The sequence below is a fragment of the Leopardus geoffroyi genome, chromosome B4 (genome assembly GCF_018350155.1).
Source record: "Leopardus geoffroyi isolate Oge1 chromosome B4, O.geoffroyi_Oge1_pat1.0, whole genome shotgun sequence".
Taxonomy (NCBI): domain Eukaryota; kingdom Metazoa; phylum Chordata; class Mammalia; order Carnivora; family Felidae; genus Leopardus; species Leopardus geoffroyi.
Genome location: NC_059341.1, coordinates 111,719,447 through 111,735,303, shown reverse-complemented (window position 1 = coordinate 111,735,303; position 15,857 = coordinate 111,719,447). Strand labels below are relative to the sequence as shown.

At 36.9% G+C, this 15,857-nt stretch overlaps 1 long non-coding RNA gene across 1 annotated transcript in view; it reads left to right on the top strand.

Annotated features, from left to right (window-relative positions):
• Positions 1–13,662, top strand: part of LOC123591544 — a 32,270-nt gene extending 18,608 nt beyond the window's left edge. Inside the window, exons 2-3 of the long non-coding RNA XR_006709396.1 lie at positions 8,040–8,095; positions 13,456–13,662. This is a non-coding gene — a long non-coding RNA (uncharacterized LOC123591544). The remainder of the gene's footprint in view (positions 1–8,039; positions 8,096–13,455) is intronic.
• The last annotated feature ends 2,195 nt before the right edge of the window (positions 13,663–15,857 follow it).

Below are 15,857 nucleotides of genomic sequence, written 5' to 3'. Positions count from 1 at the left end.
AGTTCCTGCCTGTTTTCTCTTCTAGGATTTTTATGGTTTCCTGTCTCGCATTTAGTTCTTTCATCCATTTTGAATTTATTTTTGTGTATTGTGTAAGAAAGTGGTCCAGTTTCATTCTTCTGCATGTCACTGTCCAATTTCCTCAGCACCATTTGTTGAAGAGACTGTCTTTTTCCCATGGGATATTCTTTCCTGTTTTGTCAAAGATTAGTTGATCATACAGTTGTGGGCAGATGGCTGTCTTCTTAGTTATATATTTATGCGGTGAAGACAGGCTAGAGAGCTCTCTGGGGAACTACTAAGGGAACTAATACCATTCTTATGACCTAATCACATCTCAAAGTGGTACCCTGCCTAAAACCATCACCTTGGGTGTTAGGATCTCCACATATGAATTTTGAGGGACATAAGCATTCAATCCATAACCATAGCAATCTTGATGTAATTTATCTAAAAACTAAATCCTAGCTTTGTGTGATATTGTAATTTATAATAAGAAATATATATTTGGTCTTTGTCTACTGTTCCTGGCACAGAGTTCCTACAACGCTTGGAATTTCTGAAGTGGTAAGAGTGAGAAAGGTGTCATTTGTTGTTATAAAGGTGACTTTTGGACCTTAACTAGGGATGGTGGCTATTTGCCAGGGGAACCAACCTTGTGACTAGAGAGTTGGGACTTTTTAAAATTTTTTGTTTTTAATCTTTATTTTTAAGAGAGAGAGACAGAGTGAGAGCAGGGGAGGAACAGAGAGAGAGGGAGACACAGAATCCAAAGCAGGCTCCAGGCTCTGAGATGTCAGCACAGAGACCAACGCAGGGCTCAAACCCACGAACCATGAGATCATGACCTGAGCCAAAATCGGATGCCTAACCGACTGAGCCACCCAGGCACCCCAAGAGTTGGGACTTTCAATCCCACCCCCTCACCCCAATCCGAACCTCCGTGGAGGGGAGTGAGGTTGGAAGTTGAAACAATTGTCAATGGCCAATGATTTATTGTGCCTATGTAATAAAGGCTCTATAAATTCCCCAAAGGACAAGATTTAGAGAGCTTCTGGGTTGGTGAACCTGTGCAGACTTGGAAGAATGGTGTACTTGGAGGGGGCATGGAAGCTCCAAACCCTTTCCTGTACCTTGCTCTATGTATCTCTTCCATTTAGTTGTTCCCACATTATAACTGTATATAATAAACCAGTGACCTGGTAAGCAAAATGCTTCTCTGAGTTCTCTGAGCTACTTTAGCAAATTAATCAAATGCAAGGAGGGGTTGTTGGACCCTGTAATCTTTAGCAGGTCAGTCAGGAGTACAGGTGATGACTTGGGCTTATGAGTGGTATCTGAAGTATTTATGTTGAGGTGTAGTCTTGTAGTGTAGACTCTGATGCTATCTGTAGTCAGATAGTGTCAGAACTGAGTTGAATTATAGACACCCAAATGGTATCTAAAAATTAATTGCTTGTTAGATGTAAAGGGGAACCCACCCCTTACCCCCCTGGTGATATTGTGTGCAGAACATTTACTTAGTCTAATGAAAAGGCCTAAAAACTATGACTAACCAAAGAGCAATGATGCCCCTTTCACTCACTCTTTTTTCTTGAAATAGCGTTTCCCACTAAAATAAACCAAAGTACTTGGAACAAAAAATGTACCACATGAGTTTGAAACATTTTACCATATTAATAAGCAAGGAGGTTATCAAACACTATGAGGGTCATGTTAAAAGGATTCAGGAATTAACATAAAGAGGATCCTACTGGCAACAGATGGTATAATTCTAATAATACTAGAAAAAAATGTATAGTCGGTTGAGCAGTGTTTCATATATGCTAGTATGTAAACTGTTATTTTCAAAGTTTCTTTATATTTACTGATTTTTGTCTGATTATTCTTTATTTTAAATTTATTTTGGAGACATAGAGAACGTGAGTAGGGGAGAGGGGCAGACGCAAAGAGAAAGAATCCCAAGCAGGCTCCACACCCAGCGCGGAGCCCAATGCGGGGCTTGATCCCACGGCCCTGGGATCATGACATGAGCCAAAGTCAAGAGTCAGATGCTCAACTGACTGAGCCACTCAGGCACCCTGCCTGATTATTTTTTTAGTTAACTGTGCAAGTAACCATACATGACAGTAAATCAGTGTTATCAGAAAAAAAAAAGATGAAATGAGTTGATCATCAGTAAGGATGCAAACTACAATAACTTTAATACCAAATACATTTAAATCAATGGGTTCTTAATAATACTTAGAAATTATATTTAACAAAAAATAAGTCAATAGCCACCAACAAAATGTATTGGTCCTAGAATGCTAGGAAACCTACTCTCATTTTTAGAACTGGTTAGAAATAGGAGAATAGAGTGGGTTCAAGCATTTACTGTGCCTTTCCTATTTCATACCTTTGGGTAAACAAGTGGTAGATGAGGGGAAATTTCCCTTTATAGAAATATTCTAGGAAACAAATGAAGGAATGATAGAATTGTGGTGTTATCTTTTTCACTGTCCCTTGTACCCCATTGATCCCCATCAGTGATCCAGACTTTGAGCATCATCGGCAGCTTATAAAATTAAAAGAAAGACTGTGTACCTCCTTTTGTTTTAGTTTATTTATTTAGAAGGAGGGTCAGAGAGAATCCCAAGCAGGCTCTGCACTGTCAGCACAGAGTCCACAAACGGTGAGATCATGATCCCAGCTGAAATGAAGAATCAGTCACTTAACCAACTGAGCCACCCAGGTGCCTGAAGACTGTGTACCCCATGATGGAAAAATACATCACCTATAGAAAAGTGTAAAAAAAATCAAATCTAAATTTGACAGAGAACACGGGAAACTACTAACTATACCACAGGGATACAATTAGCAAAATCCAGACTGAGGAAAAGTCTAAAGTCAAATCCCTCAATTTTTCCAACAAATAAATATTGAGAGACTAAAATGGAGGAGGCTATCAATGAAAATAGATTGAAAAGATTTATCAACCAAATGTAATGTGCCAAACTGGTAAATAAAGGGAAAGAATCAAGCATTAATTTTGTTTTCTATTCAAACTGCGACAGCCCTTTCCCAGCCCCTAGCCACAGTGCCTGCCATCTGATCATCCTTTTCTCTTTAAAAAAAATTTTTTTAGTGTTTATTTATTTTTGAGAGACAGAGACACAGAGTGTGAGTGGGAGAGGGGCAGAGACAGAGGGAGACACAGAATCTGAAGCAGGCTCCAGGCTCTGAGCTGTCAGCACAGAGCCTGATGCAGGACTTGAACTCACAAACTGAGAGATCATGACCTGAGCTGAAGTTGGACACTTAACCGACTGAGCCACGAGGCACCCTTGATCATCCTTTTTTCAATCTGTGTTTTTGAACATTGTAGGTACTTTATTTTTTAATTAAAAAACACTTTTTGTTTATTTAATTTGAGAGAGTGAGAGAGTACACATGCTGTGCTAGTGGGGAGGGGCAGAGAGAGGGAGAGAGAGAATCCCAAGGAGGGTCCTTTGTCAGTGCAGAGCCCAACAAGGGGCTCCATTTCACCAATGGTGAGCTCATGACCTGAGCACCAAAGCAAGAGTCAGATACTTAACTGACTGAGCCACCCAGGAACCCGTTAATGTGGTTACTTTATTATTCCTATTTTACATATGAGAAAACAGAGGTTTAGAGAAGTTGAACGTGTTTTTCATGGTCCAGCAGCCAATGTTTAGCTGGAGGCTTATACCTGGGGACAAGATTCCCTGTTCAAGGCTGTTACTTTCTTCAACCACTTACTTTACCGGAAATGTAAAGGAAGAGATGACCTTTTTGGTTACATGTTCTCTTACACTGTAAATATAGTTAAGTAAGGGGCTCCATAGACTTTAGAATGAATAGCACGAATAGGAATTACATTGAAATTTGTACCCCTTTTATAGCTGAGGGATCATGCCTTTGCATCTAGACTGGAGTTTTGCTTTAAATGGATTGCCGTTTCAGGATTGCTTCAGGGACCAATAGTGGTATAGATAAATGTTTTAGTCTAAGAATATTAACCTGAATATAAAAAAAAAATGTGCTATCTAGGGACATAATGTACTTTTGCATTGAAAGTAAGAAAGAAAAAAAATTAAAAACTAGAGCAGAGAGGTATAAAGGTGAAGAGGAAAATAGGTTATGGAAATGAGAAGTCGGCTGGGAAATAAGCGTAATGAATAATTAGTGAGAGGGGCTGGGGGGTACATTTAAGGTTGGACTCACTTTGCAAACTGCATACTTTATAAAACTTAGAAGGACACCAAGTACTTTTTAAAAAATATTGATGACAGCAATTCAAACATTACTCATATGTCATAGAAGCCTGGGAGGCTACTACATGGATGTGGTGATGATGTTTATCTTATATCTATTTAGCATATGACCTTTATGTTTTGCATTCAATTAGGGCTCATTGAGGACCATCTGGGTAATGCTGGTAATTATCTCACACTGCGTAGAATTTCGCAGTGTTGTACCAATATTCTGTCACTGAATATGACTATTATTATAAAACAGGAATGAGTTGGAAACTTTAATCTCCAAAAGCCATTCTTCAATCTGTGAACAACCTAGCCCCTGAAGGAAGTTTGGCAAATGGATTTTTAAGTTGTGTTTCACAATATCTAGATGAAGTTTGGGTATTGTTTTTTTGTTTTGTTTCATAAAATTGAATATTAAATCTTATACTCACTGCACGAAGTATAGAATAACAAAGTAATAATGACAGTATTTTTAGCATGAAAAATGCGAGCTCAGTAAACTTTAAAGGACTATGGACTCAAAGTTCAAACAATTTCAATTTAAATCTTCCTTTGTCACATGGCTCACATGAATCTAGCTCCCTCAGTCCACCCCTCTGTCATAAATTCTGGTATTTTCTCATATCTTCCATTAACAGTCAGACTTCACAGCACAGAGATCAGAGAATTGTGTTTCCTTTACCCCTATCTACTTCTTTTCCAATAATTCTGCATTCATTGAAGTCTGGTATGCTCATTACCACAAAGAAACTTGAGTTATTCTTTAGTTCTCCATAAATAACAAAAACAAAAACTGATAACATTCTGTAATATTTTTATTAGTTGTGGATGAGATACTGGTTTGTGTAACTGGTTGATAAAACTACTGATCCCAGGGATTAACAACGTGCACTGAATATGTCAGTTGCTCAATTAATGAAGTTTAGGACTTGTTCAAACATGTGCCCCATTCTCAGAACACATGAAGTTTAACCCAAGCAGCCATTATTTTCATTTTGGCTCTGAATTAAGGCTTGATTAACTTGCCTGGCTTGTTCTGCAGAATAACAGGGCCCCACCCTGCAGTCCTGCAGCCCCTTATAGTATGGGATTTCCTCTCTACAAGGCCAAAAAGTCATTGCATTTGCTATTGTGATGACTTATTACATTAAGAACTCTCCACCCTGTAAACAAGATAATTTAAAACACATTGACGTAAATTAAAAACAAAAATAATCTCATATAAATAGGAGAAACAATAATTTATCAGTCTCTTAAAAAGATCTCTGTTTATTTGTGAACCTGAACTTGAATTTTATACATAGCCTTTACTTATGTTGTTGTTGTTCTCAAGTTTATTTAGACATTTAATGTATAAACCTCTTTGACTTTCATAAACGGTTGTACTGATGACTATATTTTCTTCCTTCCTACCTGTGTTATAAACAATATAAATATTTAACAATTCGTCTATGCTTTAATTATCCAATCTGAGCTATCCAATATGCTAGACGTTAGTTATATGTGACTAATGAATACTTGAAACGTGGCTAGTGTGAATCGAAATGTGGTGTAAATGTAAAATACACACTGAATTTCAGATGTAATACAACAAAAAAGATGATAAAATATCATCAATATTTTTGTGTTGGTTATTACATATTTGAATGACAATATTTGGAATATGTTAAGTTAAATAACATATATCACTAAATTAATTTTGTTTCTGGTTACTTTTTGAAATATTACTACTAGAAGATTTTGAATTAAATATGTGGCTCACTATGTATTCCTGTTGGAAAGAACTTTTATAAAGAATACAGATCATTATTAATGTATGCCATAACTGAAGTAGAGAGTTAATGAACAAAAGAGAACTTGTGTAATCATCTACAGGAAACCTTATGGCATTGGCAGGCATAAAAACACGATAGGGATCCAAGTATTCTTTCCTCTAGGAAACTGATGCATTCAGTGATAATCTTAGGTGCATTTCTGATGTTATACATATTCCAATCAGGGAAAGCAGAGTGATTATTTTCGTAAGGATCCAGACAAATTCTTATCCCAAACTGGGGGTACTTAGCATCCTTCCTCCACCCGGAGCACTCTGGCTGGTCTCTCATTTGTTCCCCAACACATTGTGTGTTGTGTTTAGTTTGCCTTTCATTATTGTTATTGGTGTCTTAATAAATGTGCAACAGTTTGAAGGTAGAGGCCAAGACTCATTCATCTTCATATCCACCACAGTGCCTGGTACACAATAAGTATTTAATAAATGATTGAGAAAGAAGAGAAGAAAGGAGAGAGGGAAAGAAGGAAAAGCACTCACTGGTAACATTTCAAAGGCTGGGTGGGGGACGAGTGAGAGGTGTGATGGATGAGGAGAGGCTGTGGGAGTATTTCCAAATTCCTATTCCATTTGAATATGTCCACGTCCTTTATCTCAGTCCTTGCTCCCAACAATCTCCGCCCACCCCAACTGACTCCTTGTTTGAATGAACAAATGTTTTAAAAAATTTTATCATCACTAAACTGTTCTCCGGGCAAAGGGTTTTCTAGATACTGATTCCAAATGAAACTTCCTAGATGCACATTGGAAAATGTAACTAAGTGAAGCACATTTATCAGTCCTTTGAGGATACAAATGGGTGTTGTTGTTGTTGTTGTTGTTGTTTTACATGTCTGTTTGGTTTTGATCTTTGTACCAGCATACATTCTTTTCTACTGCACTTGTGGTATTTACTAAAATTAATTCACACTGAGCCCTGATGAAAGCTTCAAGAGATTTCAAAGGATTGGTATATTACGGGCCACCTTTTCTTACTAAAATACAACCAAATTACAAATCAATAAAAAAATAATTAGAAGTCTCCTAAATATTTGAACATTAGGAAACTCATTTTAAATTAGACATGAGACAAAAAAAATGAAAGCAGGAAGTAGAAATATTTAGAACTGAATGGTTACAAACATACTGTATATCAAAACTTGTAAAATACAGTTAAAGTAGTACTTAAATAAACTATTATAACTTGAATTTCTTTAATTAGGAAAAGAGAAGAAAGTGTGAAAAAAATGAACTAAGCATCTATTTTGGTTAGTTTGTCTATGGTAACCAACAATCATGAAACTTAGTGTTCTACAATGATAAAAATTTCTTCCTTTCTCACATTATATGTAGCTTGGTGTCAGCTACTGCTTGGCCCCAGTGTTGCTCTGGCCTCTGGCTCTGCTCCATGTGTCTTCTCATTCCAAGATCCAGGCTGACAAGACCCTCTTTGGGGACCAGTTTGTTATTGTTTTTATGGCTAAGGTGAGGAACCAGAAAGCTGGTGGGAACTCATTTGTACCTCAAAGCTTTTACTCAGAACTGGCATGTTGTCAAAGCAAGCCCATGCCCAAGCCAAAAGTCAATGGATTGAAAAGCATTACAAGAAAATATATTACTGACTGCTATCTTGATAAAAAATATTTAGTTTCCTTCCTTCTGCAGTCCAACTATATTCACCCCCACCTCTAAAGAAGAAATCCTGAATGCTCATTCAGTCTCAGCAAAAAATCAAGACCTAGTGTCTGATGATAGTCTTTCTATTGGGTGGAGATTTGGAGATCTTTCAAATGAAACGCACTTACCTCAAATATATAATCCTGGGGCAGTGACTGATAGCTCAACAAGCATTCCCAATGGAAGGAAATGTTACTTGATTAGGCCTTTATTTTGCTCAGTCCAGTGTTTTCCTAGGTGCTGAAATTGTTTCTCTGAAAGAGCCTTCTTTTCTATTATCCTCCTAGACCACATCTCATAAGAGCACTGGAATAATACGCATCTTGAGAAGCTGAGTATCTTGGTAAGCTTATATTTTTCTTTGTAGGCAAGTGGGGATCCCAAAACTGTTTTATCCTTTAATAGTAAGCCTTTTTTAATCCAGCCTATTGGCACTTTTGGTAAAATATCTCTTTAAAATGTGGGTTTTAAAATTTTATTTAATTTTAATCAGCCACATGTGCAAATAGCTATACTGCTGGTCTTATGAAATGTGGCTTTCTTTCTAGATTTACAGATAACCTAATAGGCTTTAAGGAGACTATAAGTATTTCTTTTTTGCTAAGCCATTTTATTCCCACTATATGATATTCTAGAGTTTTTAACAAAGATTATGAATGTCAATGCTCGTTTTAGAGCATGGATCTTCATCTGAGCCTTAATGATGTCTTTGTTGCTCAAAGCATTTCTGTTTATCTTTTACTAATCAGAAACAGGTCTGTTTTTCAACTTTGCAATTCCTATAATTCCTGGTTGCTCTCATTTCTGTTTTTCCCCTGCTTGTAAAGCAGTCCAGCTCTCTTCTGAGTTCACCTAACAATCCTGGGGGCGAATAATAACCAAGTCATACTAGTAACATTCTATTTTGAAACCTCTTTTCCCAAAGCCACTCATTCTTAAGTAGATTTTCTGTTAAGTTATTGCAGATGAGAGTCTGCTAAATGCTTTGCTACTACACACCGTGGCTCACTACTTTTCCATCCTCCAATGATCGTTCCTTTATGACTTGTCTTTTGGTCCCAAAGTTAACACACAGATTTCTGTTGTTGTTGTTGTCGTTATAGGAGCGCCTCACTTTAAGACACCAGTATCTGTTTTAGTCAACTTTGCTATAGTAACAAATAAGCTCAAAATCTTAGTGCTTATAACAAAAATTCATTTTTTGCTCATGTTGCACAGAATGTTGGGTCACCCACAGTTCAGCTAGATGCTTTAAATAAGACGGGCTCTGCTCTGCTGTCTTCCCATTCTGTGACTGAAAGTTCAGCTTCTGTGCCAACAATTCTCAATGCCTCTTAAAGCTTCCACCCAGAATGGGAAGTAAAAGAACTGGCACCCTGTCCCTTCTGCTCGTGTTCCATTTTCTAAAGCAAGTATAGAATTTAGACTACAATAAGTGGACAAGGAATTACAATCCTTTTATAGGGAAGGGTGACAGGAATGGTTGCAAATAATAACAGAATTTACCACACAATTCCATCTTAAATGATTTGAAACACAGGATAAGCCACCCTCATAAAAATGGAAAGAAAAATTTAAAAAATAGAAAAGAAACATCAAAAATATATTAAGTAGGGGCGCCTGGGTGGCTCAGTCGGTTAAGCGTCCAACTTCAGCTCAGGTCATGATCTCACAGTTCGTGAGTTCAAGCCTTGCATCGGGCTCTGTGTTGACAGCTCAGAGCCTGGAGCCTGCTTCAGATTCTGTGTCCCCCTCTCTCTCTGCCCCCTGCCCTGCTCACACTCTGTCTCTGTCTCTCAAAAAGTGAATAAACGTTAGCAAAAAAAATTCTTTTAAGAATATATTAAGTAAACCAAATCCTTAAAAAAATAATAAGAAAACTGAGAAACCTCTGGAAAGCTTGGTCAAAGAAAATGAAAGAGGCTAGAAATAGAAAAGGAAGCTATAACCAGAGATATAGCCAAGATTTTATCAAACATTCAAGGAACAAAGGCTTTGATCCCATACGAAATACTGTAGAGAATATAATATGGAAAAAGAAATCTTCCCCTAAATAAATTCTAGAAAGCTAAGTTAACCTTGCGTACTAAACCTGGCAAGAACAGAAAGAGAAAGACAATATTTAGAACCATCTTATTCGTGAACATGATGTAAAAATTCTATGCATAACACTAGCAAAAAATACTAGGAATATATTAAAAGGCAAATATATTGTGAACAATTTTATTCTAGCAATGCAAGCCTTGTTTACCATAAGCAAGTCAGTGATAGTAGTTTTTAATATAAAAGGCTTAAATTAAAAATATTAGTTTATTATCTCAATAGAGAGACAAAAAGCTTTTGATGAAATTGAACACCGGTTGATAAAAACGCTCAGTAAGGAATAATAAACTCTAATGAATAAATAGCATCTAGACAAAATGCTCAGAAAATATTTCAATAGTAGAATATTAAAAATTTTCCTTTTCAGATAATAAAAGACAAGTCTGCCTTGAAGCACCCCTTCTGTTCAACTCTATGATAAGGCAAAAAGGCAGGAAAAGAAGTGAGAGGTGTAAGAATTGCAAAGAAAGAAAAAAATATATTATTTGTAACATAGAGTTTATCAATGTTTCTGGATACAAAACCAAATTTAAAAATTACTTTTCTAAGCATAAGCAATAAAGAAGAAGAAAATGTAATAGTAATATGGTATGCCATGTCTAACACCCTCAAGAAATATTAAATCTCGAAGAATAGGTATAACATGTGCCAGACCATAATAGAAAAAATACAATTTTATTGAAAGATATTTTTAAAAAACTTGCATAGAGAGATATATCACTTATGAATTCAAAACCTCAATACTATATGAATTTCAAAATCTCAGTGGATATTTTTGTGAAACTTGGCAAATTAATTTAAATTTCAGATTGAAAAGAAAAGCCTGAGAAAAGCCAGATTTCTCCTGAAGAAAAGGATCAATGATTGATCTTCCATTATCAGTTTTCAAGAGTGATAAATTCTTAATAATTAAGATAGTGTACATTGGTACAGAGACAGACAAATGAACCATTTGGACAAAAAAAAAAAAGTATACAGAAACATACCTCTGACAGTATGGAACATTGTTTTATGGTATGGATTGTACTGAGATCATTGGGGAAAGAATATGTTTTTTATTAAGCAGGGCTAGATAATTGGTTTTTCATATAGAAAAAAAATGATTTCTTACCCCACAGCTTACAAAAAGTCTTCTCCTTCCAAATAGGCATTAAATTGATAGGGTAAGTTCACTTAATTTTAGATGAATTAAGGATCTAAATGTAAAAGTCAAACAATAAAACATTGAGAAGACCATAGAAGATACTCTGACTTAAGGAATATATATTAAATAAGATATTCAAATTATCCCTACTCAATTAAATATAAAGTTGACTATATTATAGTTAGAAGTTATGCTCAATGAAACATGCCATAAGAAAAGAAAAACCACAGATTTGAAAATGTATTTGCACAACACAAAATGCAAAATGGATGTATAACAAAAATATAAATAACTCCTACAGACCACCAACCCCAAAAACAATCCAAAAGAAATGAAAAATGGACAAAAGACTTGAGAAGACTTGATGTTACAGAAGAGGGATTATAAATGACCAGTAACTTAATATTTATCCTCATTAGCAACATGGAAAATGCAATTTAAATACTATCTTTAATGAGATAGTATTTCATGTCTAGCAACTAAGAAAAAATGTTGGGTATTGGTGAAGCCATGGAACAACCAGAGCATTTATGCACTGTTTGTGAAAGTATTAATGGGTATAACAACTTTGGGGAAAAGGAAACATTTTTTTTTTAATTTTTTTTTCAACGTTTATTTATTTTTGGGACAGAGAGAGACAGAGCATGAACGGGGGAGGGGCAGAGAGAGAGGGAAGCACAGAATCGGAAACAGGCTCCAGGCTCTGAGCCATCAGCCCAGAGCCTGACGCGGGGCTCGAACTCACGGACCGCGAAATCGTGACCTGGCTGAAGTCGGACGCTTAACCGACTGCGCCACCCAGGCGCCCCAGGAAACATTTTTTAGTAGGATGAAAATGTACAGACCTTATGATAGAGCAATTTCACTGTTCACTGTTTGGTATATAATCTAGAAAAATATTTGCATATATTCACTAGGAGATACTATTTATAAATACCAAAAAAAAAAAACCAAAAAACAAGCAAATAACAGCAAGAACTCAATCTAGAAACTAACAAAATACCCATTATTAGTAGACATGGTAAACACATTCTGACATCTTCCTGTTACAAAGTACTATGTACTTGAGAAAAAAATTAATAAATTACAATTATTCACAACAATTTGGATATACTTAGGAACATAACATTTAATGAAAAAATAAATTTAGAGATGCCAGCATAGGGGTACCCGTGTGGCTCAGTCAGTTAAGCGTCCAACTTCCGCTCAGATCATGATCTCTTCAAGCTGTGCCCCAGACTCTGTGCTGACAGCTCTGAGCATGGAGCCTGCTTCGGATTCGGTGTCTCCCTCTCTCTCTGCCCCTCCCCAACTTGGGAGCCTGTGCATACACGCAGGCACGCTCTTTCTCTCTCTCTCCCAAAAATAAATAAACATTAAAAAAAATTAATTAGAGATGCCAGTGTACATGGTAAAACTCTAAAGGTAAGAGAGTGATAAAACAAAATTCAACATCATGCTCCCCCCTATGGGAGAATGGGTAAGGTGAAAGGCAAATGGGAGACAACCCGTGACAAAAATAAGGCGTAGTTCTTCTTATTGAATTGGGTGGTGGGTAAATCGGAGTTCTTTCCATTTCTTATGTACATATAAATACTTTGTAACTACTCAGTACTCCATCATGAGATAACAATGAAGTATGCACAATACTGAAGAGTTAGCCACACTTCAAGGGACACCAGTATGTTGATGTAGATGATAGACTTCTTTCAGGCCAATGGAGACCCAGAGGACAACATGTGGACAAGAGCTCTGCCCTGACACTGTGAATATAATGAGCTTCTCCTTTAGTATGCCATCTGGGGGAAGAACAAGTCCAGGAAGACCCCTCCTTTTGAGAAGGCAGACACAGACCTGATACAGAATTTGAGATTTGTAATGACAAAATATTTTCATAAAGAAAACTATTTTGAGCTGAAAGAGGCTGAATTATCTTCGGTTGACAAATTTCCTCCCATCCCACTATTATCAATAAGAATAGGAATTCCAGAGGTGAATAATATAAAATAAAATGGTATTTTGAGACAGCTAAATCATTGGGTATACTCAGTATTGCCCCATTAAAAGTACTGTAGGAGTAAGTTCAAGGTGATATTGCAGCCGGTAAGGAAACTGTCCCCAATCCAGACTTGAGAAACAGGACATCAGAGAGGGCTTCCTGAGATCATTGGCAAAATGACACCAAACAGAATAGTCAAGGAAGTTTTCTAGTCAGAAGAAGAAGCTCATGTAAGAACCACCCTCCTATCTTCCACCTACCCCAGTAATCATTGATAGATGTATGTGGTGCCCTACTTCTCTATGAATTAGAGTGATAATCTCTTACTAAAGGCATATTAGGCCCAGGAGAGCTCTGGGCATCTATTTCCTAGTTTCACACAGCCCTGTGAGCTTCTTACCTCATAGCTCTTACCACTATCTATTACAACATTTTCCTTATTTGTCTTCCCCTCTAGGGTGAGAGCTCCTGGAACATTTCTATTACTTTGCCTGTAATGCCCAGCTGGAGGTTGGCACAGAGTGTCAAACAATGTTTAATAAAGTTGAAAGAATAAAAAACAGGACAGAATGATCAAAGGGAAAGGGTGTACCAGTGAGCCGAATACATCCAAAAGGAAAGAAATCTAAGAATGTGCAAGAAACCAGTTCAGAAGCAAACTGGAAATAAGATGTTTTAATTCAAACAAAGTCCTTTTAGTCTCCATTGACCTCTTGCTATTTAATCCATCAAAGAGCTGTGCTATCCTTTAGTAAATCATTACCAAATGTTATTGGTTTAGTGGTTCTGGGAATCAAGACAGGCTTATCTAAAACTTAATCAATATTACATTGAAGTTTGATAATGTGATCTGATTCTAGAGAGGTGATCCAAAAAGGTGATGAATTTTCTATATAGGATAGCATATTTAATTGTATTAAATTGTACTGTTAAATTGGTGATTCTTATAACTGAATTAAAATTATTGTTACCGCATTAAGCAGTTCCTATTGTTGCGGGTGGCACAACTCTAACAAATCTAAATGAAAAAGCACAACACAATAAAATTTTGGATTACCTTCTGGGCTTGTAAAGAGTGATATAATGTAACTCCAGGGGTTTGCAGCAGGTACTATTATAGCAGCTTATTACTGGGCTCTAGCTTTGAATGGACCTTGGGTTTTCCTTTTAAGTAGGAGCCTGTATTATAGGACAAAAGAGCTTTATCTCTTGTGACGGGAAGGCTAAGAATAACTGTTCTTTATGAGTCATGCAAACACATTCCAAAAAGGGCTTTCTTCTATTCAACATCTGTAACAGCTCTTCCTGTCCTTTCCCACCACCTCAGCCCAGGTAGGGCCGACAGGCAATGGATAATGGGCAGCGGTTATTTTTACTCTATTGAATCCCAATAAAGGAACAAAAAAATAATTCACGAGAACAAATAGTATTTCAGTTCTCTGTCTTCAGAGACAAAATGTGGCCAAGAGTGACCTTTGGGGGACCGGAACTATAGAAGAATTTTTTTTTTTAGCTCATAGTTGGTGCCAATTTCTCACCAATAGAGAGAAATCTAGCTCCCTGGCCGAATACTCATTTTAGCATCTTTTGTGGAGATGATCACTTGATGTTTGGAGAAAATGTTTTGCCCCAGGTAGCCAGTCTTACCCAGGAAGCTCCCTAATGCCATTTTTTTCTTCAGAAATGAATCTAATTTGTATTATTTTAGAAAGCTGACATGCCACATGAAGATACTGTTTTCATATATTTAAAAATCAGAAAGGAGCTTTATTTCTTTTTTTAACAAAATCTTAGACTTATCTATTAAAAATTGACCAGACAGACTACTCTTCAACTCCAGATTCAAAGCCAGGGTAGAGGGTAATAATTTTTTTGATGACGCTTTTGGGTGAAGAGTTCTCCTGCCCTTCAGCTGGGGGAGGGAGGAGGCTGGCTCTGATGGGGTCTTAGGTACTCATCTTTGACATAAAACTGCAGAGTACTGAGGAAGGGATATCTGATTTCACACTTCCCAAAAGCCACTGTGTTTGCTCATGTTTGACTTCCTGCACTAGAGGCAGAGTGGACACAATACTGTGTAGCTATATAGTTCAGAAGAAAGGTTTGCCTCTCTCTCTCTCTCTCTTCTTGCTAAAATTCTGAAAGTAAAAAGCAGAGGGACACCTGGATGGCTCAGTTGGTTAAGCATAGGACTCTTAGTTTCGGCTGAGGTCATGATCTCGTAGTTTTGGGAGTTTGAGCCCCACATCGGGCCCCAAGGTGTTAGCATAAAGCCTGCTTGGGAGTCTCTCTCTCCCTCTCTCTGCCCCTCCCCTACTTGTGCTCTCTCTCTCCCTCTCTTCCTCAAAATAAATAAATAAACTTTTAAAAACAGGAGAGAGATGGTATGTATTTATGTGGATTATAAATAAAAACCAGTATACTAGAAGGGACCAGCTGTGAGTGTTTTTCACTTAACTTAGGAAAAAAGAGATTGTCTCACAACAAAGTTTTCTCCGTGAAATGGCAATTGTGCAGAATCATGCGTTCTCTCATAAAGTAGTCAATGATATTTGTTGAATGAATGAACACCCTTCTAAGAAGAGAAACAAATATTCAAATATTCTCCAGCTGGATATTTATGTTCCCTAGTGGCTTGACCTCAAAGTGAAACAAACAAAAAAAAAACCCCCACCTGGCTGGGATATTATAGTTTCTTATATCAATGCAGCAAACCAGCACACTTCGGGCAGCTACTGTGTGGAATAAATAACAACAGCTGCTTAATGAATCCTCAAATTACAGATTTTTTTTTCCCCTTACATCGCAGCACGGTGGAGCTAATGAAGGGCAAAATTTACACAAATAATTAAAACGATG